Below are 19117 nucleotides of genomic sequence, written 5' to 3'. Positions count from 1 at the left end.
CCCAGGGGCGCAGGCAGTTCTCAAGCGACCCTGGGATCACGTGGGCCGGCCCAACCAATAAAAGAAGGGAATCCCCATTCATACTTGTGGGAGTTCTGTACGTACAGAACTGTCGTAAGTATGAATGGGGATCACTTAAAAAATACACAAATACATGAAATATATATATATATTTTAATTACGTATTTAAAATTAATTAAAATGCCATTTAATTAAATATTTTAAATGAAAATTTAATTTGAAATTTTTTTTTATTTTTAATGGGGCTAAAAATAAACTTACCTTATTGGACAGGGTTTTTAATGTATAAATGAGTGATAAAATTTTATTTGTCTATTTTTCAAAACTCTTATGCTAGTAAAAGCAGGCCTTAACTTCGAGGATTCTTGACAGATCGCAAGTTCCGGGTTTTAGCGCATGCGAAAAGCCAGAACTTGCGCAGCCCCTACGGGCACGAATACACCTCGCACGCACCCACAGGAGTCGCAAAACACGGCCTAAAGTCTATATTGAGGAAGGTCAGATAGCAGCTGCAGGTTCATTAGCACATGATACTTCTCCATCTTGCAGCAAGATCACAATGTTGTAGTGTCTTCTTTTACTTGATAGTTGAAACCACTGTTATCTGAATACTTTTCTGTCCCTCTTTCCTTCTGTAGCCAACTCGCAGCAGCTGAAGCTGAGGCTATTGAGGAAGAGGATCCAAGCCAATCTGGCTGCCGCCTGCCAGCACTGCATCCCCCCACCACGTTAGTCATGCTCACTCTTGCAATGCCAGCCGTGAGGCAAGCATTCAGGGGTCTCTAGATAGTGAGCACAGTGCAAAGCACAAGTGTACAGGAGGAAAGGGATGGAAGACAAGGATGTAAATGTCCTGGACTGGAGGGACATAAAACATCAATGTCTTGGCCGAGGAGACTTGGGTCCCCAATTTCATGAGAACTGCTTACAAAAGAAGGATGTTGGCAGAGCATCATACTCCTGTTCAGGCAATGCAAACAGTCACCCAAAATCTGCAGCACCTGTCTGCTGTACTGGAAGAATCCACAGCCAGCTGGTGCAGCACCATCATGGAGGGATTGACAGCACTGGAACATACCCAAGAGTATATAGCAGCTCTGGCAAGGACAGAGGTGGCCACCTCCAGCACTAAGGACCCCGGGACAATGCAATCTTCCCTAATGACAGTTTACACTGCAGCCACAAAGGTAAGGAAAGGGAAGGGAAGGGAAGGAAAGACTTACATTTATATGGTGCCTTTCATGACCAAGAAACATGATATCAGTGTTAAATATGTCTTTAATTAGTTTACATGTAGGGCCCCCCTTGTCTTTCCCTCACCATTTAATTTGAAGTAAATTTCTGGATTTGCCTTTTTGATATCATTTATCTTCTATTAGATCACATCTCAGGTGCCCCCTGTGCAGTCTGATTATCCTCTGGTCCCTCTATCCTCCTTCTGCTCTTCAACCAGGAAGGCCTGGTATAAAGATAGCCCTAAAGGTAAAGGCATCTTGCCCTAATGGCAATGGAAATGGGGAATATAGGAAGCACAGGTCTCTCTGTGTCACACACCATAACCTTGCCAACTGGGCCTGTCCACAAACCTTTTCCAATGACATGCTGCATTAGTGGCCACAATGAAGTGCATGAAAGGAATCTGAGATAGCTTATTATAGATCAAAAACCACTACACGTTTCCACAAATATTGCAATCTTTGAAATGTTTTAGAAGAGATTAAAAATGATTTCTCTCTATGCATATAAAGGTCTTCCATATACCAAATGTCCATAGGGCATTTTTGCTCAAAAGCCCCTATGGGGCAAAAAAAACTCTAAAATTACTGATACTGATTGGCTGAAATATCCCATTAACTAAATGTGAAGCAATCAAAACAATTCACCACTAATTAGTATTGAGCAACCACCATAAAACCAAATCAAAACTATAAAACTGATCGATTCAATACTTTTTTTTCAGAACCAACAAACCGGAACCCAGTAACTATAAAACAACACAAGCAAATTAATCAAATTCTTGATGCTGTTTTCAGTTACCGTTTCTTTCCTCGCTCAGATCAATGTGTACAGCTAAAAATAATATTTGTAATATAGCAAATACATTGAAAATTACACAACCCCGAAAAAAATCACAACATCTACCCATGAAACTAGTAAATTAATGTTAGATATACCTATAAGAATTTTCTCTAGCACAGGCCTACACTTCTTTCTGGGGTCTGGATGGGTTGCCAACTCTGGATGGATGTATTCCTGGAGCTTTCATTATATGATGCCCCACTTTCCTCTGCCCAGCCCCCACACTCCCACCACTGGTCACCCAACATGCCCCTCCTCTTGGCACACCATCTTCCCACACCAATTGGAAAGTGAATAGACTCATCAAGACTCAATTGGATGATAGTCAAACAGTCTTTTTTGCCCCAGGTTTTACTTGCCTTAGAGAGAGTTCAACGAAGGTTCACTAGACTGATTCCTGGGATGGGAACTTGTCCTATGAAACATATAGAAGATAGGAGCAGGAGTAGGCCATTCGGCCCTTCAAGCCTGCTCCGCCATTCGATGAGATCATGGCTGATCATCCAAATTCAGTACCCTGTCCCTGCCTTCTCCCCATATCCCTTGATCCCTTTAGCCTCAAGAAATGTATCCAACTCTTTCTTGAATATACTTAATGAACTGGCCTCCACCGCCCTCTGTGGCAGAGAATTCCACAGGTTCACCACTCTCTGGGTGAAGAAATTCCTCCTCATTTCAGTTCTCAATGGCTTACCCCTTATCCTTAGACTGTGACCCCTGGTTCTGGACTCCCTGGCCATCAGAAACATCCTTCCTGCATCTAGTCTGTCCAGGCCTGACAGAATTTTATAGGTTTCGATGAGATCCCCTCTCAATCTTCTAAACTCCAGTGAGTATAAGCCCAATCGACACAATCGCTCCTCATAAGTCATTCCTGCCATCCCAGGTATCAGCCTGGTGAATCTTCGCTGCACTCCTTCCATAGCAAGAACGTCCTTCCTCAGATAAGGCGACCAAAACTGCACACAATACTCAAGGTGTGGTCTCACCAAGGCCCTGTATAACTGCAGCAAGACATCCTTGTTCTTGTACTCGAACCCTCTTGCTACAAAGGCCAACATACCATTTGCCTTCTTAACCGCCTGCTGCACCTGCATGCTTACCTTCAGCGACTGGTGCACAAGAACACCCAGGTCTCTTTGCACTTCCCCTTCTCCCAAAGGAGAGATTGAGTAGACTAGGACTACATTCCCTAGAGTTTAGAAGAACGAGAGGTGATCTCATTGAAATGTATAAAATTCTTAAGGAGCTTGACAGAATAGATGTAGGGAGAATGTATCCCTTGGCTGGGGAGGCTAAAATCAGGGGTCACAGTCTCAGAATAAGGGGTCGGCCATTTAGGACTGAGATGAGGAGAAATTTCTTCACTCAAAAGGTTGTGAACCTTTGGAATTCTCTACCCCAGTGGGCCGTGGATGCTCAGTCATTGAGTATATTCAAGACAGAGATCGATAGATTTTCACATACTAAGGGAGCCAAGAGATATGGGGATAGTGCAGGAAAGTGGAATTGAGGGAAATCAGCCATGATCTTATTGAATGGCAAAGCAGGCACGAAGCGCAAAATGGCCTACTCCTGCTTCGACTTCTGATGTCCTTAACTTTTATATTTGTATAACTGATAAACAAAAATGCTCAAAGAGAAAATGAAAAAATGGCACAATCTTTTTGAAGCTCCTATGGATTTTTCTCCCGGGTTGCTTGCAGCAATGTCCTGGAGATTAATCTTCAATTGCTGGAGACCTCAGAACAATCATACAGGGTTGGCAACCTTAGGTCTAGGGCTTGAGAATTGTTTCAGTTCTAGAATTGTAAATTTACCTCTGCCTTGGATGCTGAGGATTTCCCGGTCTGGTTGACAAACTATGGGCTGGATTTTGCTAGGGCCGGGGAGGCGGGATTGGAGGCGTGTGGGGGATAAAAATCGCAAAACTGGCGTGCGGGCCCAAACCCGCCTCCATCCCGCCTCCACGCAATTTTCCTAAATTCGTGTCTGCTGGTCCCGACTCCGTCCCGCCTCCAGGAGGCGGGATAGGCCCTTAAGGCCCTTAACAAGCCCTCAATTGGCTCTATAATCCCAATTTCCTAACCAGTTGCAAGTTTAATCGTTTTCCCACGTGAAACACGCCTGGTGGGAAACACACATCTGAAACCTGGCGGCAGCACAACTGGCTTGCGGAGTAGCAGCTGCAGCTCAACCATTAAATGGCAGATTTGAACAGGCTTTAATTGCAGGTGGCATAACTTTGCTCTCTCAGGTCTGGGGGATCTTTCAGAAGGCATACCCACAGCTCTGGAAGTTTGCAGCCTGACAACCATCTCCAGTGTGACCTCCTGGGAAACCCCTCTCGCCACCTTCACTGAGCGCTTCCTCAACTGAGGCATCTACCAGAAGCATGGGAGCCATTTTTGTCCTGCCCTTCTGGATATTACATGAGGCCGCCCAACAGCAGCAGCAACAACAGTTGCGCCAAGCTGCTGCTGCCCCACCTGAGGATGCACAGGCCAGAAGGGGCCAGCGCATGGAAGGCCGTCGGCGCAGGAGATACCCCCCAAACAGGGTCTACAGACGCAGGGTCAGCTACCTCAACATGTCTGAGCAGCAGTGCCAAAGGCGGCTCCGACTTTCGCGAGAGATAGTGGCTGACATCTGCGCAATGCTGCAGCAAGAGCTGGAGCCCAGAGGAGCAGCTGGACACCCCTTATCAGTGGCCGTCAAAGTCACCATCGCACTCAACTTTTTTGCCTCAGGCTCATTCCAGGGATCAGCGGCAGACATCAGCGGCATCTCCCAGGCGGCCGCACACACCTGCATCAAGCGGGTAACCGATGCCCTCTTTGCCATCGCGCACAATCACATCCATTTCACCAAGGATCGAGCAAGTGTCATGGCGAGAGTGGTTGGATTTGCTAATCTTGCAGGCTTTCCAAGGGTGCAGGGCATCGTTGATTGCACACGTGGCCCTTAAGGCTCCCCATCGCAATCCTGGTATTTTTGTCAACCGCAAGGGCTTCCACTCCCTCAACGTTCAGTTGGTGTGTGACCACAAGAAGGAAATTTTGCATGTTTGTGCCAAGTACCCTGGCAGTTGCCATGACTCCTTCATACTGCGCCAGTCTACTGTGCCTCCGCTATTCAGTCCGCCACACCAACTTAACGGATGGCTACTTGGAGACAAGGGCTATCCCTTGAGGACGTGGCTATTGACGCCGCTGAGGAGGCCAGCCAACGCAGCTGAGGAGAACTACAACTCCAGCCACCTTTCCACCAGAGCCATGATCGAGCAGACCATTGGTCTGCTGAAGATGCGCTTCAGATGCCTGGATAGATCAGGTGGAGCCCTGCAATACTCAGCAGCCAGGGTCTCCAGAATCGTTGTGGTTTACTGTGTGCTTCACAACATGGCACAGCGTCGTGGCTTGCAGATGGCCGAGGACCAAGTGGCTCCTGACATATCCTCCTCAGATGAGGAGGAGGAGGAGGGGGAGGAGGAGAGCGAAGACGAACATCTTGCAGAGGCTCATCAACCAGCGGCAGCAGTGCGCGAGAACATTGGTGGCCGGCATGCAAGGAACGCGCTCATATTGGGCAGATTTGCTGAGCCTCGCCCATGAGGGGCTATTGCCTCGCATCCTTTTACCTGAGCACTGACAATAGCCAGGAACCAGCTGACTTCTAGCGATGTGACCACCATACTGACCTCAGTGAAAGTCCCATTCGCGAAATGACACACGCCACAACTACAGCAGTAGCCAACAGATGATTTATTACCATTATTCTGATGGCTTTCAACCATTACACATTAAATTCCACCCAAGTGACTACCCTTGTGACTATTTGTGCAGTTTCTTTCTCTTACGCGTGCTCCTACGTAGTGGTTCCCCAGTGGCATCAGCAGATGTGGAGGCCCCTTGCTCACTTCCTTGCTGCTCCTGTCTGGACACCTTTGGCGGGCGTCCTCTGGGGTTGCGAGCCTGTAAGGGCTGCGCAACAGTCTGCTGCTCCTGCGGCTGTGCAGGGGTTGAGGCGTCGATCTCACTTGGGTGCTGACTCAGGTGGGGCTCTGACCGAGGACTTGTCAGTGGCATGGAAGTTTGAGCGCTTGGAGAGGAGCCCCCACCTCCTTGTTCTCTGCCACCATCATCCCTCTCATGGGTCAGGTCCCCCTCAGCGCTTGCAAGTGGCGAGAGAGCACCTTGCTGCACATCAGGGGTGCCATGGGGACCCATGTCGGGACTGGCAGTCCTTCTCAGAGGGACTGCATGAAGGTCTGGTTTCTCTGTTCAATAGCTGCCCATCGCTCCTCCAGAGATGTCAGTCTAGTCTGAACACTCACCATGTTTTCAACACTCGCGCGACTTATCTCCTCCATGGCCGTAGCCAGCCTTTCCACGGAGGGTGCCATCCTTTCCGTGGTAATGCGTTGATGCGCCAATGACTCCACAAAGGCTCTGCTCATGTTAGCGACGGACTCCTCCATTCGCTCCACACTCGCAGCAACCCTGGAGACAAAACCTGCCAGAGACTCCTGCATATTTTCCTGGAGTGCCATCACCGCTGATACTGTGGATGGACCCAGAGGCAGAGGGTCGACATGCAGCTGAGCCGAGCTGGGAGAGTGCTGCGCCCTCCGACTAGGACTCTCCACTGCTGTCCCTGTCTCCACCATCTGCTGAGGCTCACTTGTGAGCTGTGATACACCAGGTGACAACACTACTCTATGTCCCGAAGGTCCCACCGAGGTGTAAGTGTCTGCGCTGGTGCTGGGTGCGTTGCCTTCTGCTGACGCTGCGCCCTCAGAGATTGCAGCTTCCTCTGAGGAGTCTGGATGCGGAGGCTGAACCTCCTCCTGCGTCCTGGAGACGGGAGCTTGCGATGGTCCTGTGGGGGAGTAAAGGAAAGTGTCAGCGATGAGAGGCCAGGGTTACCTGCACAGTGCTTATTGCAGATGATCAGAGGTCCATCTGCTAGAGCTTCTAAGTCATTATCAGCGAGTCATGCAATGCAATTGAGAGAGTTGGAAAACTCTTGTGTCACCAGCTTGCTCTGCTGCACCTGTCTCTCCGTCCCCCACTTGTGTGTCGTCCTGGATGCCGACGATCTCCAGGATCGCCTCCTCCCATGGGGTCAGCTGGGCTAAGGAGGCTGCCCCTCCCCCTGTCCTGGCTCGCTCTCTTCGGTTGTGAGCTCTCTTTTCCTGCAATGGGGGAGACAAGTGGAGTTTGAGCGAGAATGAAGGAGTGAATGTAGAGAATCGATGGCATAGATGCTTAGAAGGAGAGAAAGATGGAGTGAGATGGCAAGACCAAGGGCCCTCCCTATGTGATGTAAGTTGTTTTCATAGCATGACAGTGATAGGGAGTGTGAGGGCTGCATAGTCCATTAGTTAGGTGAATGTGACCATAGAGAGAGAGGAAGTGGGAAAGGGTGCATGGATGTCAGTGTCAAGTGGGATGTGGAGGAAGAGATTGGTAAAGCTGAGAGCTGGTGAGGAAAGGCAATGGGGATCAGATTAAGAGTGATGGGAACATCATACTCACTTTTCCAGTGCGCAGAAGGTCATGGAAGCGTTTCCGACACTGGATCCATGTTCTGCTGGTATTCGAGCTGGCGTTCACCTGCTCTGCCACCCTCAGCCACACAGCCTTTGGTTTGCTGGGGTGGCTTCTTCCTCCCCGAGGAGGGGAATAGCACCTCCCTGCTCTCTGTCGCTCCCTCCACCAATGCCTGGAGGGCTGCCTCGTCAAATCTGGGGGATGCCTTACTCCGATGTGTTGCCATGATTGATGATGGTAGCAGCAGCTGCCAGGGCCAGAAGCTTGGCAGTCTGCTGAAGTGAGCAAGGCTTGTGGAAGCCCTTAAATGAAGCAGCAGTGATGATGTCATCGGAGGCGAGCTTCCCACCTGAAAAGCTCTCCGGCTAGGGGTTCCCCACACGTGGGGAATCAATTGGGCTATAAAATCAAAATTGCATCAATTTCCCACATCGTTCAGGATTCGTGTGGGAAACACGAAATGTGGGGAACACGACCCCAACCCGCCCCCGTAGCAAAATCCAGCCCTATGTGTGTATAAGAGTTGTAACTTACACCCTAATGCTGTGGAAGTACAATTGACATAATGCACCATGACAAACCACATTACATGACATGCAAGTAGAAAAGGATCTGTAGCGGAGTTGGAAGTTTGTAGTTCCTAAAGGCAAATTATGTGTATGAGAGATATGCATCATGAGAGTTATAACTTTCACGCTGCTCCCTCTCTAGAACAACAATAACAACTTGTACTTATATAGCGCCTTTAATGTAGTAAAACATTCCAAGGTGCTTCACAGAAACATTATAAAACAAAATTTGACACCAAGCCACATAAGGAGATATTAGGGCAGGTGACCAAAAGCTTGATCAAAGAGGTATGTTTTAAGGAGCATCTTAAAGGAGGAAAGAGAGGTAGAGAGGCGGAGAGGTTTAGGGAGGGAATTTCAGAGCTTAGGGCTGAAGGCATGGCCACCAATGGTGGAGCAATTAAAATCGGGGATGCTCAAGAGGCCAGAATTAGAGGAGTGCAGATATCTCGGAGGGTTTTGGGGCTGGAGGACATGACAGAGATGGGGGGTGGGGTTGGAGAGATTTGAAAACAAGGATGAGAATTTTAAAATCTAGAGCAGCGATATTCAAGTCCACTGTGACAATGCCTGTCACATGACAGCCAGCCATAAAATTTACAAATAAATACTGTGAGGCATAAGCAGCAGTGAAAAAATTGTCAAAAATAAAATATATTTGATTTTTCTAGCATTTCATACATTTTAAGGCATTAAATTGAAAAAACTAAGCATTGTTCAGGATAATTATTTTATTTTGCTTACAGAGGAGGCTGATGCTTGTGTCAGGGATAGAGGAAAATGCTTATGTGGTACTTTGATCTTGAGTTCAGACATTGCAGCTGGAGTCAGTCAGTCAGGCCTTGAGCATGGTGAATGACCACCTGTTCAATGTGATGGACACTGGAAGCTTTAAGTTGGAAAGAACTGCCCTGGAGCAGTACTATGCTGACATTTTCAGCAAGAGCTACAAGCCCACCCTGGGAAGTAAAGAGAGGAAGAAAAGGAAGGAGAGGGAGAAGGGAAGACTAAATATATGAAATACTTCTATCTTAACCAAATACTATAATTCAATTGTTAAGATATTACTTTCCAACATATAAAAAAACTACTGATGGTTGGCAATGTGTTAGAAGACTATGGCACTCCCATGATGACACAAACTGTGAGTGAAATTCGACCATTACAGTAACAACTTGCATTTATATAGCACCTTTAACGTAGTAATATGTCCCAAGGTGCTTCACAGGAGCGTTAACAAACAAAATTTGACACAGAGCCACATAATGAGATATCAGGACAAGTGACCAAATGCTTGGTCAAAGAGGTGAGTTTTAAGGAACGTCTTAAAGGAGGAGAGAGAGTTAGAGAGGCGGTGAGGTTTAGGGGGGGAATTCCAGAGCTTAGGGCCTAAGGCGCTGCCGCCAATAGTGGAGTGATGAAAATTGGGGATGCGCAAGAGGCCAGAATTGGAGCAGGTTGAATACACTCCAGATATCTTTTTTGAAATAACGTTATACTGTTTCGTTTGTTTTCCCTTTTTCAAGTTGTTCCACTGTCAGAACTGCTTTCTTTCATTACTTTTATGGCCAACAAGTTTTTCCTGTGTTTTCATATCACATGATGAGGAGGGGACATTTTACAACATTATACAGTAATATTGGAGCAGTGTTAAGGTATGGCCAACTAACAGGGCAAAAGGATGTTACTGATAAGTAATATACTCCATTACATAAGCTAATGGGTGGTGAGGTATAATGCAGTTTCTGAATCAAAGCATTTTGAGGTTATAAAACACATTCAAAGATTTTCAAAAATAACTATGAAATTCAATTATTTTTGTTTTATCTCTGCTTCCCTGTTCTTTATTTTGTATAATATACTCATAAATGTCCAATGGCATTGCTCAAGGTAAGTCAGAGAACATGCTGTTTTATAATGACGGGAGCATTATGCCAAGGCTTCTTCGGCAGCACCTCCCAAACCCGCAACCTCTACCACCTAGAAGGACAAGGGCAGCAGGCACATGGGGTCACCATCACCACCAAGTTCCCCTCCAAGTCACACACCATATGACTTGGAAATATATCGTCATTCCTTCATCGTCGCTGGGTCAAAATCCTGGAACTCCCCATCTAACAGCACTGTGGGAGCACCTTCACCTCAGGGACTGCAGCGGTTCAAGAAGGTGGCTCACCACCACCTTCTCAAGGGCAACTAGAGATGGGCAATAAATGCTGGCCTTGCCCGCGACGCCCACATCCCAGGAACGAATGAAAAAAAACCATCATAAAATATAGCTAATCTCCCATGGCATTGCTAACAGACAAAAATTAGAAAAAATAAATGTACTTTCCCACCGTAACTCTCTGTACTTGTCTTCCACTCTCTACTTCTTTCTGACTCCCCACTTTTGTCTTTCTCCGCCCACTTCTTTTTTCCCTCTCTCCAAGTCTCTGCATGCCTATCACACACTTTCATTGTCATCTTTGTACCTCTGGACTTCTCTCTAACTCTCTTTCTCACCCTCACTCCCTTTAGCCGCAATGTTGCTAACGGAGTCGGGGGCTTCTGGTTCCACTCCCGGTTGCCGTCGCCCGCAAGTGAAATTTTACCTTGATTGGCCTCGTTACAGCCGACGTGCAGGTCCCTCCAGGCAATTGCTTGGAGCATGTCAGATGCTCGCATCTGATGACGCGTTGTTTCAGTGAAGATTTAAAGTGGCCATGTCCCCTTTGCAGAAGCATTAACTTTTTTCTCTCAGAAGTGCTGGCTGCTGCAGGAATGGCAGCGCAACAAACTAAGACTGCACCCAGGTTCGATGAGGGCTCCCTCCATGCTCTTGTGGAGGGAGTTAGAGAACGTCAGGGCGTCTTCTTCCCTGGAAACAGAAGGAGGAGACCTCCTCAGCAACCAAGGCAGCTTGGCTGCAAATTGCTGAGGTGGTGAGTTCAAGGTCTGTGTGCAGCTGCACATGGGTTCAGTGTAGAAAAAGGTTTGATGATCTGTTGAGATCACCTAAAGTGAGTATAACATCACACTTACCTTCAATCTGCCTTCCATCTCTTATCATCCCCATCAAACTGCATTGGGAACCTTCCCCTGCACATCCCAACTCACTAACATCTTTTGCACCCTCACCCATCCCTCTCTTTCTCAGAATCACGTCCCTATCTTGATATGCAATACTCACCCCCTTATGCAATGCCTACAACTTAAAATGCACAGAGAGGGAAAATGCGGGTTCGGAATCCGCCGTCAATCATAACGACTTTAACCTCTGACCCGCCTCCTAACCCGCCCTCTGAGCGCTGGCAAATTTGTGGCCTTTGTCTTTGTTTCCTTTCTTCTGTGAGCCTCTCACACGCCTTGGAGGTAATTTTGACTTTGTGATAACGTAAATGCCAATTCGCTATCACCCGTTTTACACCATGCACAAAATCAAAATTGTTCTCTTCATCACCCTCTCTCTCTGAATTTCTCTGTTTTCTTCATTTTCGGTACGTTTCGTAATCTCTCAATTTTTCTCATACATCATGGGCTCTGGCTCTGACAGCCAGAGAATTGATCTCATCTTTCTCTGCCAGTGTGTTTTGTCACATTTGGTCGGGGCTGGAGGCCAAGGTTTGGGTTAAGAGGAAGAGGGGGGCTGGAGCCAGGGGCTGGGATAGGGAGGCACTGGGGGCCAGGGCTTAGTGATGCAGTTCTGTGTATTATTAGTCAATAGTAATATTGTTTCTATCTGTATTTATTATTAGTTATTATTACTTGTGTTAGATCCGTGATTCTGAGAGTATGATGTTTTTCAATAACCACACGGATGCTGTAACTTAACAATCAACAGGTATTTACTGGAGTAGGGTAGTCTCAAGACTGGGGGTACAGAGGCATGCTCAAGGCTTATATACAGGTGTGGTCACTGCCGGTACTACAGTATACAGGAGCTGTAAAAGTAGTTCTCTCTTAAAGGTACATACACTACAACTTGCAATTTTATTAGCAGCTGACAGTTAGCAAAGCTCCTGCATTCTCTCTGTCCTGGGTTCATTTGCAGTGGTACCACTGCCCATGTCTGTGCCTCTAATCTGAAGTCCCCTTCATGGTTGCTGTGTCCCTGCAGGTTAAGGAGGGCTGATAACCAACGTTGCCCGGTCCCAAAAGGACACGTTAAATGCATTAAGAACTTCCATCTTATCCCAATCTTTAACATCAAATCTCGCAGATCAATAATGCGGGTTAGGTTGATTGGCCATGATAAAAAAAAAATTGGCCCTTAGTGTTAGGGGGGATTAAATACGTGGGGTTACGGGGATAGGGCTTGGGTGGGATGGCTGTCGGTGTAGGGACCGGGTGCTAGGGTTTGGATGATCAGCCATGATCTCATTGAATGGCGGAGCAGGCTCGAAGGGCCGAATGGCCTACTCCTGCTCCAATCTTCTATGTTTCTATGAAACATTCACCACAGAACCAGTAGGAAAGTGTCTGTCTCTGATCACCCTCACAAACTGCAACATGATTAAAATAAAGAATTCACTGGAATGGAATAAAAATGTTAATTGCAGTGAATAAAAAATGAAAGTAGTGCAATTAATAATATTAATTGCAGTATGACTAAAATCAATAATTCGTGCAATTTATGCAGTATTTTTAAAACACGGATTGTGAAAAAAATATATTATGTGTGAATAAAATAATTGCTCATTGGAGTGTGATTAAAGACAATAATTCAATGAAATTTTACTTTACAAAAGCAGACTCCAATTGAATCACTTGGCACTGTCTCTCCACTTAACAACCAGCCTCATCAAACGCACAAAACATGTGATTTGGGAGGAGGCATACTGAAACCTGTGCTGCAGTAACTCAGAGTAACCCCAGAAGAATCTCAAAAATTTAATATTGTGACGATAGTTACCAGCAAATGCAGAGAAGCAGATACACTGGGGGGAAACTCAACTCAGTCACCCATTTTGCACCTGAAAAGCAGGCGGCCAGTGGTATAAAATTGGAAGGCACCTCGTTCGCCCCATTCACACCCAAGCCCCATCTGATGTCATATTCAGGCGGGCTTGTAATTGAGCGAGCAGAAAATTGAGGCCTAAATGTTTGAGTAAAGCACAGACAACTACCAACTTTTCCAAACTTTTTGGAAGCGGACAATACACAGTAGTTGGTTTCTTGAGGGCTTTTGAAATCTTTTAATTTCTTTTAATTATTTGTTCTCGGGATGTGAGCAATGCTAGATTTGTTGCCCATCCCTAGTTGCCCGAGAAGGTAATGGTGGGCCTTCTTCTTGAACCGCTGTAATCATGTGGTGAGGCGGCTACCAAAAGGTATTAGGACGAGAATTCAATTGTTAGCAAACCAACAAAGATGGGACAAAAACATTTGGGCAGAAAGGCTGGTCCCATCATTTAGAAGTTAAGCGCGTACTGGGAACAATTTTAAAGTAACACCCAAAATAGGCACGAAGTTGGTGGAGCGGCTGCTCCGCCCGCCCATTCGTGCCAGCGTGAAGCCCAAGCCATTTTACATAGGATTACATCGGATATATGGCACAGAAACAGGCTATTCGGCCCAACCAGTCCATGCCGGCGTTTATGTTCCACTCGATCCTCCTCCCGTCTTTCCTCATCTAAATCTATCAGCATAACCCTCTATTCCCCTCTCCCTCATATGCTTGTCTAGCCTCCCCTTAAATGCATCCATACTATTCGCTTCAACCACTCCCTGTGGTAGCAAGTTCCATATTCTCACCACTCTTTGGGTAAAGAAGTTTCTCCTGAATTCCCTATTGGATTTCTTGGTGACTGTTTTATATTGATGGCCTCTAGTTTTACTCTTCCCCACAAGTGGAAACATTCTCTCTGTATCTACTCGATCAAAAATTTTCATGATTATAAAGACCTCTATTAGGTCACCCCTCAGCCTTCTTTTCTCAAGAGAAAAGAGACCCAGCCTGTTCATTCTTTCCCGATATGTATACCCTCGCATTTCTGGTATCATCCTTGTAAATCTTCTCTGCACCCCCTCCAGTGCCTCTATATCCTTTTTATAATATGGCGACCAGAACTGTACGTAGTACTCGGTGTGGTCTAACCAAGGTTCAATACAGGTTTAGCATAACTTCCCTACTTTTCAATTCTATCCCTCTAGAAATAAACCCTAGTGCCTGGTTTGCTTTTTTTATGGCCTGGCTAACCTGTGGCACAACTTTTAGTGATTTGTGTATTTATACTCCGAGATCCCTTTGTTCCTCTACCCCACCTAGACTCGCACCCTCCAAGTAATAAGTGACCTCCCTATTCTTCCTACCAAAATGTAACACCTCACATTTATCTGTGTTGAACTTCACATGCCCATTCTGCAAGTTTATTAATGTCCTCCTCTAATTTGTTGCAGTCCTCCTCAATATTGACTATCCCCGCAATTTGGTGTCATCCGCAAATTTAGAAATTGTGTTTTTGATTCCAAAGTCTAAATCGTTAATGTAAATTGTGCACAACATTGGTCCCAGCACTGATCCTTGTGGAAGACCACTACCCACCTCCTGCCACTGTGAATAGCTACCTTTTACCCCTACTCTCTGCTTTCTGTCTTGAAGCCAGCTAACTATCCATTCTGCTACTTGTCCCCTGACTCCACATTCTCTGACCTTGTTGATCAGTCTATTATGGGGTAGATTATTGAAGGCCTTCTGAAAATCTACAAAAATTACATCTACTGCATTACCCTTGTCTACTCTCTCTGTTACCTCTTTAAAATATTCAATGAGGTTGGTCAAGCAAGACTTTCCCTTTTGAAATCCATGCTGACTATTCCTTATTATATTTTTGGTTTCTAGATGTTCTTCTGTTTTTTCCTTTAGTCGGGAGTCCAATATTTTTCTTACCACCGATGTTAAGCTGACTGGACTATAATTCCCGGGACATGTTCTATCCCCCTTCTTGAATATAGGTATTACATTAGCTATTCACCAGTCCTCTGGCACTACACCTTTTTCTAATAAATTATTAAATATGTGTAGTAATGCCTCTGCTATCTCTTCACTAGATTATTTTAATATGCGTGGATCCAATCCATCTGGACCAGGGGTTTTATCCTCTTTGACTTTAATTAGTTTATTTAATATATCCCCTCTTTTCATTTAAAATGCACTTATCTCATTATTAATCTCGTCATCCAATGTCATGTCCACCTGTTCTATCTCCCTGGTAAATACTGAAGCAAAATAATTATTTAAAATTTCTGCCATCTCTCTATCATTACCTGTGGTATTATCCTGTCTATCCATTAATGGCCCTATTCCCATCCCAATCTCCCTTTTTTTTTATTGATGTGCCTCTAAAATATTGTTTTATGTTCCTTGATAATTTAATTTCATAGTTCCTCTTTGCCTTTCTAAATGTTTTTTGACTTTTCTCCCAATCTCTTTGTATTCTCCCTTATCATGCACTCCCCTGCTGTCCATGTACTTAATGTATGCCTCTTTCCTTACCATCAATTGTTTCCTTATGGCTTTATTCATCCATGGAGACTCATTAGTGTTTAGTTTGTTCTTTCCTTTCAGCGGAATATATTGTTCCTGCACTCTGCTGAACACCGTTTTAAATGTTTCCCATTGCTGTTCTACATAGCTGTTTGCCAATATTGTTGCCCATTTTATTTTCCCAAGTTCTATTCTCAGCTCCTCAAAATCACCTTTTCTCCAATCTATTAACCTGGTTTTCATTATACTTATGTCCTTCTCAATTATCATCTTAAAGACTATTGCCTAGATGTGCCCCTACTTTTACTTCTCTTATCTGCTCTGGTTCATTCCCCATTACTAGATCCAATCGCAAATCCTCCCTTGTTGGGCTTTTTACATATTGGGTTAGAAAGGAGTCCTGTACACATTGTAGGAACTCTATTCCCGTATCCCCTTTATGTACCTCTTCTGTCCAATTAATATTGGGGTAGTTGAAGTCCACCATGATTATTATTCTATGTTTTTTACTCATTTTCCTATTTTGTCTGCTTATTTCTTCCTCCACCTCCCTTCCACTATTAGGTGATTTGTAGACTATGCCTATTAGTGTGATTGATCCTTTATTATCTTTTATCTCTATTAGGGACAGCATAAGATCCAAGGAGAGGACATATAAATTGGCCAGAAAAAGCAGTAAACCTGAGGATTGGGAGCAGTTTAGGATTCAACAAAGGAGGAAAAAGGGATTAATTAAGCAGGGGAAAATTGAATGTGAGTGTAAGCTTGCAGGGAACATAAAAGCTGACTGCAAAAGCTTTTATAGATATGTGAAGAGAAAAAGATTGGTGAAGTCAAGCGTAGGTCCCTTGCAATCAGAATATGGGGAATTTATAATGGGGAACAAAGAAATGTCTGACCAATTAAATTCATATTTTGGTTCTGTCTTCACAAAGGAGGACACAAATAACCTCCCAGAGATGTCGGGGAACATAGGGCCTGATGAAAGGGAGGAACTGAAAGAAATCAGTATTTGTAGGGAAATGGTGTTAGGGAAATTGATGGGATTGAAGGCCGATAAATCCCCAGGGCCTGAGAATCTACATCCTAGGGTACTTAAGGAAGTGGCCCTAGAAATAGTAGATGCATTGCTGATCATCTTCCAACATTCGATGGAATCTGGAACAGTACCCATGGATTGGAGGGTAGCTAATGTTACCCCACTGTTCAAAAAAGGTGGTAGAGAGAAAACGGGGAATTACAGACTGGTAAGCCTGACATCGGTAGTGGGGAAAATGCTAGAGTCCATTCTAAAAGATGTAATAGCAGAGCACTTGGAAAACAGTGACAGGATTGGACAAAGTCAACATGGATTTACAAAAGGTAAATTGTGCTTGACTAATCTACTGGAATTTGTTGAGGATGTAACTGGTAAAATAGATAAGGGAGAACCAGTGGATATGGTGTATTTGGACTTTCAGAAGGCTTTTGATAAGGTCCCGCATAAGAGATTAGCATGTAAAGTTAAGGCACATGGGATTGGGGGCAAGGTATTGACTTGGATAGAGAACTGGTTGGCAGACAGAAAGCAAAGGGTTGGAATAAACGGGTCTTTTTGCGAGTGGGGTACCGTAGGGATCGGTCCTTGGACCCCAGCTATTCACAATATATATTAATGATCTAGACAAGGGAACTAGATGTAATATCTCCAAATTTGCAGATGACACAAAACTGGATGGGCGTGTGTGCTGTGAGGAGGATGCCAAGAAACTCCAGGATGATTTGGACAGGTTGGGTGATTGGGCAAAAGCATGGCAGATGCAATATAACGTGGATAAATGTGAGGTTATCCACTTTGGTGGCAAAAACAGGAAGGCAGATTATTATCTGAATGACAATAGATTGGGAGAAGGAGAAGTACAATGAGACCTGGGTGTCCTTGTGCACCAGTCGCTAAAAGTAAGCATGCAGGTGCAGCAGGTGGTTAAGAAGGCAAATGGTATGTTGGCCTTTGTAGCGAGAAGGTTTGAGTATAGGAACAAGGATGTCTTGCTGCAGTTGTACAGGGCCTTGGTGAGACCACATCTTGAGTATTGTGTGCAGTTTTGGTCACCTTATCTGAGGAAGGATGTTCTTGCCATGGAAGGAGTTCAGCGAAGATTCACCAGGCTGATACCTGGGATGGCAAGGATGACGTACGAGGAGAGATTGGGTCGATTAGGCTTGTGCTCGCTGGAGTTTAGAAGAATGAGAGGGGATCTCATTGAAACTTATAAAATTCTGACAGGACTGGACAGACTAGATGCAGGAAGGATGTTCCCAATGGTGGGGGAGTCCAGAACCAGGGGTCACAGTCTAAGGATAAGGGGTAGGCAATTTAGGACAGAAATGAGGAGGAATTTCTTCACTGAGAGTGGTGAACCTGTGGAATTCTCTACCACAGAAGGCAGTAGAAGCCAATTCATTAAATATATTCAAGAAGGAGTTGGATATATTTCTTAAGGCTAAAGGGATCCAGGGGTATGGGGAGAAAGCAGGGACCGGGTACTGAAATTGGATGATCAGCCATGATCGCATTGAATGGCGGAGCAGGCTCGAGGGGCCGAATGGCCTACTCCTGCTCCTATCTTCTATGTTTCTATGTTTATCCATATGGATTCTATTTTTGTCTTGCTGATAGCTGCATCACTCTTTTCTTCTGCCATTTTGTTATCCCTAATAAGTACAGCTACTCCACCTCCCTTTTTTCCCTCTCGATCTTTTCTAAATATGTCTACCCTGCAATGTTTAATTCCCAGTCCTGATTTTCTGTAGCCATGTCTCAGTAATACCTATTATGTCTGGTTCCTCGCAACACATGATTGCCTCCAGCTTCCCTGTTTTATTACAGACACTGTGTGCATTGCTGTACAGACAGTTTAACTCATTTTGATTCGATTTCCTCTCACTTTATGTTTAATCATCTTTTTAGATTCCGGTTCTATAATTCTATTTATTCCCTTGACATCAATGTCCTCCCTTACTTTATTCTTTCCTATGCTCTCTTTTTCCCGTTTTGTTTATATTTAGGCTGGCTACGTTTCTTGTTGATCCCTTCCCCCACCTTACTAGTTTAAAGCCTTTGCCACCTCCCTATTTACCCTTTCCCAAGGACACGGGTCCCATCCTGGTTCAGGTGGAGCCCGTCCCATCGGTACAGCTCCTTCCTGTCCCAGATCTGGTGCCAGTATACTATGAAAAGGAACCCCTCTTTCCCACACCAGCCCTTTAGCCACGTGTTAACTCGTCTGATCTGTCTGCTTCTATGCCAATTTGCATGTGGCTTGGGCAATAACCCAGAGATTATTACCCTCGAGGTCCTGCTTTTTAATTTAGAGCCTAACTCCTGATACCCCGTGCTGCATAGAGGAAGATGGTGGACCAATTGTGTCAGCAGGTTGCTGAGA

The sequence above is a fragment of the Somniosus microcephalus genome, chromosome 2, assembly GCF_052327205.1.
Source record: "Somniosus microcephalus isolate GS21.2 chromosome 2, FLI_Smic_1.0, whole genome shotgun sequence".
Classification (NCBI taxonomy): Eukaryota; Metazoa; Chordata; class Chondrichthyes; order Squaliformes; family Somniosidae; genus Somniosus; species Somniosus microcephalus.
Note: the sequence above shows the minus strand (reverse complement) of the source record.